Consider the following 6885-nt stretch of genomic DNA (forward strand, 5'->3'; position numbering starts at 1 on the left):
ATAATAAGTTTAAGTGTTAATGACTTGATCTTAGCAGCTGAATTTTTTTAGGTTTAGCTGAATCTAGGACTGGTGAGTGATAAAGAGTTGGTAGAGCCTTTTGCATATCTAGGACAGATCTTTCAACAAAGGCAAAGAATGGTTGAACAAAGAAATGAACTGACTGATCCAAATGCCAGATTTATTTTGCCTCTTGTCATTCCAGTTGTTCCTGGTCAACCAGCTGCTAGACCTATTTGTGAGGTGGCAATCCCACTCACGAACCATGTGACGAGTAGTATTCTCAAGCCTGAACCAAGAGGTCGATTTTAATTGAAGCAAAAAATGCTGCAATTGTTTAATCCAGTGGGGCAATTTGACGGCCTTTCATACGAAGATTCGCAACAGCATTTACAGACCTTCTTGGAAATAAGAGACACTTATATTCCTGAAGAGGTGAGTTCTGATTATGTCAGGTTGACACTATTTTCCTTCTCTCTAATGAGGGAAGAAAAAAGGTGGCTACATGCTGAACCACCACTCTCCATCACTACATGGAAAGATATAGCTCAGAAATTCCTTATTGATTCTTTCCATCTGGGAAGAATGCATGCTTAAGGAGCGAGATCCTAAGTTTCAAACAAAAAGAAGGAAAGAGTCTCTGCTAAGCTTGGGAGAGATTTAAGGGCATGCTCAAAAATTTCCCTCACCATCATCAGTCAAATGATGTTATTGTACATACTTTCATTAAGGGATTGGAGTCAAATACAAAGACTCTCTTAGATTCAGCATCAGGTGGACAGGCTCTTAAGAAGATATATGAAGAATTGTACACACTGCTGAATAGAATTTCACAAGGGAACCCTGACTGACATGCAGATTCGAGGAGTACTCCTAGATAGGTTGCAGGGGTATTAAAGGTAGATCAGTTCACTGCATTATAGGCATAGATCGGAGGCATGCAAAATCATTTGATTACCCAACTTAATAACATAAAGTTGGGCGTTACACAACTAGTAGCTACAATGAATGTAGTCCAACAGGTGAATTCTTGGTGTGAGGTTTGCAGAAGCGGTGAGCAGATAATAGATGCATGTTCTGTTAATCCAGATTCTTTCAACTATGTGGGAAATGCAAAGTGGCAGGGACAACAAAATTTTGGTAACACGTATAATCCCAACTGGAAGAACCATCCTAATTTTTCATGGGGTGGGAATCAGGCACAGAATGCAAATTAGTACAAGGGACAAGTGCAACCAAATCAACAGCCGGTTTAGAACAATCAAGCTACCACTGCTCAAACTAGCAATACGGAGAAATTAATAAAGTAGTTTATAGCTCAACAAGTGTAATTTGCAACTAAAATTAAGACTCAACAGGAACAGTTTACAACTGAGTTGAAGAGTCAACAATTTCTTATGAGAAATCTAGAATTGCAACTGGGTCAAATTGCAGGGGCACAAAATACCAGACCTCAAGGAGCATTACATAGCGATACAGAGACAAATCCCAAATAGGTAAATACGGTTACAACAAGGAGTGGGCTACAAATTAAGAAGACAGTTCAAGAACAGGTTAGTCCCATAATTAATGATGAGGGTGCTAAAGATAATGCAGAGAAAGAAATCAAGGAAAAAGTCGCAAGTGAAGAAATTCATATGGAGAAGAATACTTTTCCCTTACCTTTTCCTCAAAGAGCAAGGAAGTATTAAGAGGAAGTGAGTTATAAGAAATTCTTAAATCTTTTGAAGCAGGTTTAAGTAAATCTTTCACTTGTTGACATTCTATAGAGTGTACCAAAATATGCTGAATACTTAAAGGACATAGTTGTAAATAAGAACCAGTTGACCGAATATTCTACAGTTTCACTTACTCAAGAGTGCACGTCCAAGATTCAAAACAAATTTCCCACAAAGCTTAAGGATCCATGTTGCTTCACTTTGCAGATTACCATTAGACAGACTATTTGTGCATGTGGATTATGTGACTTGGGAGCTAGCAAAAATCTTATGCCCACATTGTGGTACCGTAAGATGGGTCTTGGGAGTCCTAAACCCACTACTATTATTTTGCAGTTGGCAGATCGATCACTTGCTAGGCCTGATGGTATTATTGAAGATGTGTTGCTGCAAGTAGGATATTTAATCTTTTTAATGGATGTAATTTTTGACTTTGAGGCTGATCCTATGGTTCCATTTATTTTGGGATGACCCTTTTAACCATGAGACAATCACTAATTGATGTAGCAGTAGAAAAAATGACAATGCAAGTGCATGATAAAGTAGAAGTCTTTGATGTGTACAAGGCATAGAAGCTGGCAGCTATATATAAGGAGTTGTCAGCTATATGGATTATGGATCTTACTTTTGATTGACATTTGTTGTTGTCTGATGATCCATTAAAGAGAAATTTGATAGGTTATAATCTTTATGGAGATGTGGAAGAATTGGAATTGGTCTACGTTATGAATTTGGTAGTTATTAAGACAAACAAAGTGCATTTTGAGTCATTGAATAGGCCAATCTGTCCATCACCCAAGGCCTCAGTTGAAGAAGCTCCTAACTTGGAGCTTAAAGTTCTCCCTCCTTATTTAAAATATGTTTTTCTTGGTGATAAGTATACTCTACCTATTAATTTGTCTGTAGGATTATCAGATATACAGGTAAAGGAAGCCATAGTAGTTCTAAAGAGGAGAAAAAAGGCGATTAGTTGGAAATTGTACGATATTACAGGAATCAATCTAGCATTTTACATACATAACATCTACATGGAAGAGGGTTATAGATCGAGAGTATAGCAAAAAATAAGGTTGAATCCTATGATGAAGGAGGTGGTCAGAAAAGAAGTGATTAAGTTGTTAGATAGTGGTATTGTCTACCTAATTTTTGATAGCAAATAGGTTAGTCCAGTGCACTGTGTACAAAAAAAGGAGGGATGACCATGGTAACTAATGATGATAATGAGTTGATCCCCACATGCATGGTAATCGGTTGGAGGATCTGTATTGACTATCAGATGTTGAATGAAGCAACCCGTAAAGATCACTATCCTATTTCTTTCAATGACTAAATATGGGATAGATTGGCGAGACAAGAGTATTATTATTTTATGGATGGGTACTCTGGCCACAATTAGATTATTATAGCACTGGAAGGCCAGGAGAAAACCACTTTCACTTGTCCCTATGACACATACACATTCAGACACATGCCCTTTGACCTATGCAATACACTGGCTACCTTTGAGAGATGTATGATAGTGATATTCTCTAACATAGTTGAAGACTTTGTGGAGATATTCATGAATGATTTATCTGTGTACAGTAATTCTTTTTCAAAGTGCTTGTAGAATCTTGACAGAGTCCTAGCTCGATGCGAAGAGACAAACTTGGTGCTAAATTAGATGCCACTTTATGGTTAAGGAAGGAATTGTCCTAGTCTATAAAGTGCCATGTAAAGGACTCGAATTAGATAAGGCAAAGGTTGAAGTGATTAAAAAGTTTCTATATCTTGTCACAGTCAAAGGAGTGCAGAGCTTTTTGGGACATACAGGTTTCTGTAGGCGGTTCATTTAAGATTTCTCAAATATTCCAAGCCCCATTTGCAAATTATTAGATAAAGATGCAAATTTTGAGTTTGGGGATAATTGGTAAGTAGATTTTGAAAAACTAAAGAAGAAGTTGATTAAAGCACCTATTCTGATTGCACCAAACTGGGAGTTACTATTTGAGCTGACGTGTGATGCTAGTGATGTTATTGTAGGAGATATTTTGGGTTAGAGAAGAGATAAGGTATTTTGATTGATATTCTATGCTAGCAAAGTGTTGAATGATGCTCAAGTTAATTATATGGTAATAGAGAAAGAGATGTTGGCAGTGGTATATGCATTTGACAAGTTTAGATCTTACTTAGGTGGCAGTAAGGTCATTGTTCATACTGACCACACTGCCATTAAGTATCTTGTGAACAAGAAGGATTCAAAGCCTCGACGGATTAGGTGAATTCTGCATCTATAAGAATTTGATCTTGAGGTTTGAGATCGGAAGAAAGCTAAAAATCAAGTTGCTGACCACTTCTCATGACTGAAAAGTCAAAATCATATTATTGATGACTCTCTTAGCATTAAGAAAGAGTTTCCTGATGAAAATTTATTGTCTTTAGATGCAGTTGAGTTCCCATAGTATACTAATATTGTGAATTTAATAGCCTGTGAGGTGTACCCTCCTGATGCCACCACACAACAAAGAAAAAAATTGCTCTATGATTCACGTGCGTATATTTGGGACAAACTGTATCTCTTTAAGCAGGGTCCAAATGACGTTATTCGTAAGTGTATCCCAGAGGCTAAATTTTCAAAGGTGCTTAAAGATTGTCACTCATCTCTTTGTGGTGGACATCATGGGGGTAAGAGGACTGCTAGAAAAGTGCTGCAATCAGGTTTTTTCTATCCTATGTTGTTCAGGGATGCAATTGCTTTTGTGAAGAATTGTGATCAATGTCAAAGGTTAGGAACTATATCTAGGCGTCATGAGATACCCCTCAACAATATTTTAGAAGTTAAAGTCTTTGATATTTAAGGGATCAATTTCATGGGCCTATTCCCACCTTTAAAAGGCAATTTATACATTCTTGTAGTAGTCGACTACATCTCTAAATGGGTGAAAGTTATGGCTAGTCAGACTAATGATGCAAGAGTGGTACTGAAATTTGTGAAGAAGAACATATTTTCCAGATTTGGTACACCTAGAGCGATAATTAGTAACGGAGGTACGCACTTTATTGACACTTGGTTTAAAAATCTTTTTGCTAAATATGGTGTTAGGAACAAGGTTGCTACTGCATATCATCCCCAAATAAGTGGACAAGTTGAGGTGTCTAACCAAGAAATTAAGCAGATACTACAAAAGACTGTGAATGGACAGCAAAAAGATTGGGTTGAGAAGTTGGATTACATACTTTGGGCTTACAGAATAGCTTACAAGACGCCTATTGGAACGTATTCATATTGCCTGGTGTATGGTAAAGCATGACATCTTCCTATAGAGATGGAACATTAAGCATACTGGGATGTGAAAAATTTAAATCTTGAGATAAAAGCCGCAGGGAAGAAACTATTATTGCAGCTGAATGACCTTGATTAGATCAGGCATTATGCCTATGAGAATTCCAAGCTATATAAGAAGAAGACCCAAAGGTGGCATGATAAATAAATTCAAGAGAGAGTATTTGAACCCAGAAAACTTGTTTTGTTGTTCAATTCAAGGCATAAGTTATTTCTGGGTAAATTACGATTGAAATGGTCTAAACCTTTTGAGGTGGTATGAATGGCACCTCATGAAGCTGTGGGGATGTGGAATAAGGAGAACATGGAGAAGTTCCTGGTGAATGGACAATATGTAAAACATTATTGGGCAGATCATCCGGATAACCACAAGGAGTCCATCACCTTTGCAGAAGAATAAAATTGAGCTGAGTCATGCCATGACATAAAATAAGGCGCTGTTTGGGAGGCAACCCACAAATGTAATGTAATAGGTAGTTTAGTTTTAGTAGTTTAAGAACAAAAATAAAAATACAAAAGATGAGTCGTTCCACGACAAAAAATAATGCTCTTGGTGGGAGGCAACCCACTTTACTTATATGATTTTGTTTTTTTTGATTGAGGTGCAGAAACAAAAAACTTGGTGGAGAAAGAGAAGATGATAAGATGATGAACATGGGCCTTTGAGTAAGTAAATAGGTGATATATGGTGAGAAAAAGGTAAAGGGTAAGAAAAGATGCATTAAAGTATGGGAAATTTAGCCTTAGAAATTTTTTTTGATGCAATTTCTAGTGGACCGATGCTATCTTGGCGCGTTGCATTAAGGTACATCAATTCCACACTTGGAAAAATTTTCTAATGCTATTTCCAGTGAACCGACGCGATTATAACACATCTCTTTAGTCTAGTTAATGCTTTAAGAGTTGCGTTACATCGGTTGTCATGCAGGCAAAACTTAGACTAATTAATTGATATAACTTCCAGAGAAGCAACGCAAATATGAGGCATCACGTTGAGTTTGCAATGCGATTCATGACGCATCGCATTGCCTGCACCCACTGGTCAAAATTTTAAACCTAATTTACCCATCTATAAATACCACACTTTACTCATTCTCATCCTTTTCACCTAACCCTCGCTGCGTCGCCCCCCTTTTCCCTAAAACCCTAAATTTGCTTTCCTTTGAGTTTAGTCAATTTTAGTCAATTTTCTGCAAACTTTAACTTCATCTTTTTTCTTTTCAACCAGGACTAGGTAAGTTTTGATTTTAATTTTTTTAAGTCTTATGAATCTATGTGCTCTACTTATGTTATAAGTTTTATGATATGAAAAGTTTATTGAATTAAAGTAAAATATGTTTAAATTATTTGAACTTCCATTAAATGTTAATTACAAATATTGTGGGAGAGCATGTTGAGGGATTGGTGATATGTTCCTATGTTGTTGAAGCTGTGTTCTCTCTTATGTAGCATGTTGATATAATATGAAAAATCAACTTTGATTTAATTAATTTGGGTCAACTATGGGCTTGAAATTTAAATTGATAAACAAGTGACTATTCGGCTCCACTATATGTAGAATTTTAAGAATTTACGATATGTTAACTTTACTACATGATAGAAACTATGTGTGGGGTGAATACCAATGTCACAACACCTTAGTGGTCACTATGGGGTACGGAAGAGAGTGCTAGTGGAGTGAGAATACGTTTAATATAGTAAAAGTGCATAGGTAAAGATGTTTTTGTGAAAATTCTAGAGTCATTAGTTATTGATGCTGAGAGTGTGAAATATTGAATGATTGATTATAGGAAATGTGAAATAGAAAGGGGAAGTTTGAGTACCCAAGTGCATATTTTTATATGA

General features: G+C 36.5%; 1 non-coding gene across 1 annotated transcript; it reads right to left on the reverse strand.

Moving 5' to 3' along the window:
• Positions 1-590: 590 nt before the first annotated feature.
• On the reverse strand, positions 591-697 carry LOC124886778. The gene has a single exon (XR_007044188.1). It is a non-coding gene; the product is annotated as a small nucleolar RNA R71 (small nucleolar RNA).
• Between the last annotated feature and the right edge of the window lie 6188 nt (positions 698-6885).

The sequence above is a fragment of the Capsicum annuum genome, chromosome 8, assembly GCF_002878395.1.
Source record: "Capsicum annuum cultivar UCD-10X-F1 chromosome 8, UCD10Xv1.1, whole genome shotgun sequence".
NCBI classification, from domain to species: Eukaryota; Viridiplantae; Streptophyta; class Magnoliopsida; order Solanales; family Solanaceae; genus Capsicum; species Capsicum annuum.